Genomic DNA, 3,539 nt, shown 5'->3' with positions numbered 1-3,539 from the left:
CAGTTGTCTGGGGAACCCTTGCTCCATAGCTAGTCTGGTAGGTCTGAAGGACACAGGTGTTGCAGGTGGAAGACTGTATTCTCATGGTAAAAGCACTTAAACTTTGCCTGGATCATGGGGGTTTCTTCTCTACTCTTACTACCAGATTTTCTTATGACCTCAAGCAAGTTGTTTTGGGGGATGATTTCTGAAAATGGTGTCTTTCTTCTTTTGTCTACCCAAGAGCAGAGGTCAGGAAGAAGCATGTTGTGCTTAGACATGTAAATAGAAGTACTTTGCACTTGAAAAGATCTGTAAAAAAACAGTGGCATCTCAGACTGGGTATCTGGAATGAGGTTACACTTTTGATTTCAATCTTACTGTGTCCCACTTCCTCATTTGTAAAATGGACATAATCAATTGCTATCACACCAGGATGCTGTGAAAATAAATACATTGATACCTGTAAAGCACTGGGGTATGATAATGATGAAGGTACCAGAAAGACTGTGAAAAAATCATTTGAAGATCTAGATAGGGTGCCAACCATAGAGTTGCGGACCACACACTGAGGAGAAAGAGCATTGCAAAGTCACTCATTAAATGCGCACCATCCAGTCTACTCTGGATAAGGTGAAATTCACTAGATAATAATAGTCTGTAATTACTTGCATGCTGTTGTAATACATATAAATAGTGTGGCTGAATTAGATCTGTGGAGACAATCTGAACTTCCTAATTTCTGAATGCTTGATTTTGCAACCCACGTAATACTATTCGTGCACAGGGAGAGGAATGGAGATGGGATGTTTGTAATAAAATGTAGATTCATATAGTCATATGTACAGCTTTTAGTCTCTATTTGTTCCCTCTGCAATACTCATAGGATTTTAAGTGGATGGAACAAGGAGAAAATAGCCTCTTGGTCATCTAAAATACTGTAAAAGGGAATGAAATTATACCCAGATCCTACATTTTTAATATGATAAGAACACATTTTAGAAACACCCCCAGGATCCCTTGAACAGTATCATTAGACATTTGATGTGAGCCATTATATTTATTTTATTATGAATAATCATTTGTGTTACAGAACTACCTTGAGGCACTGACCTAAAGCCAGTCTCTGTTCAGCAGGGCACCATGCAGGTATACAATTGAGGACAATCCTTACTTCAAAGGACCTTTGAATAAATAATACATATTTTGGGTTGCTAGAAAGGCACTTGCTCAAATGGCTGTCACAGCCCTGTTCCTCACAGATAATGAGGTGACAAATTCAGTGCATATGCAGCACAATGCAGCAATGTGCAGCCCTGTTGCACTAACTTGAACCCCAGAATGACCACAGTGGTGTGGGACTTAGCTGGAGTTAATGTCTTCAGCTTCTTTGATCCATCTCAGCTGTGTAAGCAAAAGCAAGAAGGGGCCATCTAGAGTCAACAGGCACAAGGAAGGGATAACAGCAGAGCCAGGATGGATTATTGTATCAGCTTGTGGGATGTGTTGGGAAGAGTGAAGAAAATAACATTTGCTATGGGGATGGTGATCTTTGTGTCCTGAAAACCCCATGCACGCTGATTCTGCCTTTAATAGTGGTGGCAGCAGCAGCCTGGGTTTCTGGAGACTGGGCATACAGGCTAAATAGGCAGCCACTGGGCTGGTTCCAGCAACCTTCTGCTTTAGATATCCATGTGCCTTGTTGCTGCAGCACGGCCAGGAGGAAGATTGTTTTTGATATTTGAACTAGGTTTTTCAGCACTGTATCGTGCCACACCTGAGATACCTGCTGCACCTTAGCATCCCTAGCCAACTTCTTTCACCTGTAAAGCTCTGCTCAGTAAAACCTGCCTTGTGGCCCTCTTCATTCAAAAGGGGCAGTTCTTGGGTAAGTATTTCCTACAGTGGGGATTTTACAGGCTGAAGCTGCCTCCCACAGCCATAGCTGAGGTATACAGTCCTTTGTTTCTGTTTTGTTTTTATTAAGCTGCTTTACCAAGCAATCTTGTCAGTGTTCATGAAACTTTAACTGTAATGCATTTGTTTCTGCTTAAATGCTTTTTTTTTTTTTTTCTTTCAAAATGCCATTTTGTTTCTGCTGCTCAAAATTATATTTAACAGTATCCAAGCTAAATTTATGCACACACATTTAAAGAAGTAGGCCTGGATATAATGCATTTTTAACCATGTGAAATATATTAGTAATGGTACTTACAGAAAGAAAAGAAAAAATATTTTGGCTTGCATTAGTTCCCTCTTTGCAGTATGCAGATTAGTAGCATACCTTTGACAGTATAACTACATTTGTTTTGCCTCAAAGCTAACTGTCAGCCAGCTTAGTGCACAACAACTATAACAGGTGTCTTGTGTAAGAGTTGCTGTTCTAGCAGAAGCTCCACATGCTCTTCAGCATATCGTCTCCCATGGCTCCTAGTGGTTTATGTGGAAGTAGGAGAAACATATCATGATGAAAAACACACTGCCTGCAACACCTGAGGAGTGGGATATATGCATTATTAACGGAAGCCATGAAGGGTGAGGGAAATACTAAAATAATGACCTGACCCGGTCCTGGTCCCTCTACAGGATTGTCTGAGGAAGGGAGAGTGTGCTCTTGACATGTGTTTTTTGCATTAGAATGGAAGCAGCTAAAGGCCAAAACGCATCTGAGAGTGCCTGAGAAAAATGTGAAGAAAACAAAAGACTTCTTATATAGAGGGTCATAAAAGTGATGGTAATGAGAATGGATGTGGTAGCCTCTGAAACAGAAGACTTATTAAATGCAAACCAACTAGCAATCAGGTGTGGGGCTGTCAGACTTCCTAGCTAAAAATAAACAAGCTATTGTTTTCAGTTTTTCCTACTGGGTTAAAACAATTTAGTAATACAGATAGCAAAACAATCTGGATGATGCTTTGCATGGCGCTTTAAGGCCAGCGGTAGGGCTGGTTATCTACCTAGCTGTGGAGGACCCAGCCCCATTTGTTCAGGTGTGGCAGGTTGCAGTCCCCCTGTGCTCAGCTGCATCTCACTGTTCAGGGGAGACCAGGGGTGGCTGAACTGACAGCAGAGGGTGTGGGCAAGGCAGGTGGCCTGGGGGCCATTTCCTGCTTCTCTGAGAGGCCTCAGGCATGTTGCTTTAGATCAGACTGAAGTGCAAATTGTCTGATCATGCAGTCTCTAAACTCCATGGGCGCTTTACTTCATCTTAACTATCTCCAGATGCTGACAGGTCAGGCTTTGCTCATTGGTAGAAATGCCTTGGTCTTCCTGGCCAGTCCACACCTAACTGCTGGGAAGTCTGGAGTTGTGTGTTTTGCTTGGGAAATCTTTCCAGGAGTCAGCTTGATAGCTGTTGGGGAAACAAAATCGGGATCAGGTCCTGGGAGAAGGATCCACAGATCAGAGCTGTCCTTCCTCACCTGATGGCCTCAGTTGGGGCTACAGAGCCACAGAGATGGATGTTGTCATTGGCCTGAGGGTACTCAAGTGTGTTTCTGTGGAGTGGTGAAAGAAGGGAAAGAGCAGAAGGATGGTTTACTGTCTAATAAGAGGCATCT

General features: G+C 42.5%; 1 long non-coding RNA gene across 1 annotated transcript; it reads left to right on the top strand.

Annotated features, from left to right (window-relative positions):
• The first annotated feature begins 1,736 nt into the window (after positions 1 to 1,736).
• On the top strand, positions 1,737 to 2,806 carry LOC118162637. Its single transcript, XR_004748545.1, has 2 exons — positions 1,737 to 1,867; positions 2,617 to 2,806. It is a non-coding gene; the product is annotated as an uncharacterized LOC118162637 (long non-coding RNA).
• Positions 2,807 to 3,539: the final 733 nt, after the last annotated feature.

Source organism: Oxyura jamaicensis, chromosome 2 (genome assembly GCF_011077185.1).
Source record: "Oxyura jamaicensis isolate SHBP4307 breed ruddy duck chromosome 2, BPBGC_Ojam_1.0, whole genome shotgun sequence".
Classification (NCBI taxonomy): Eukaryota; Metazoa; Chordata; class Aves; order Anseriformes; family Anatidae; genus Oxyura; species Oxyura jamaicensis.
Note: the sequence above shows the minus strand (reverse complement) of the source record. Positions and strands in the feature narration are given on the sequence as shown.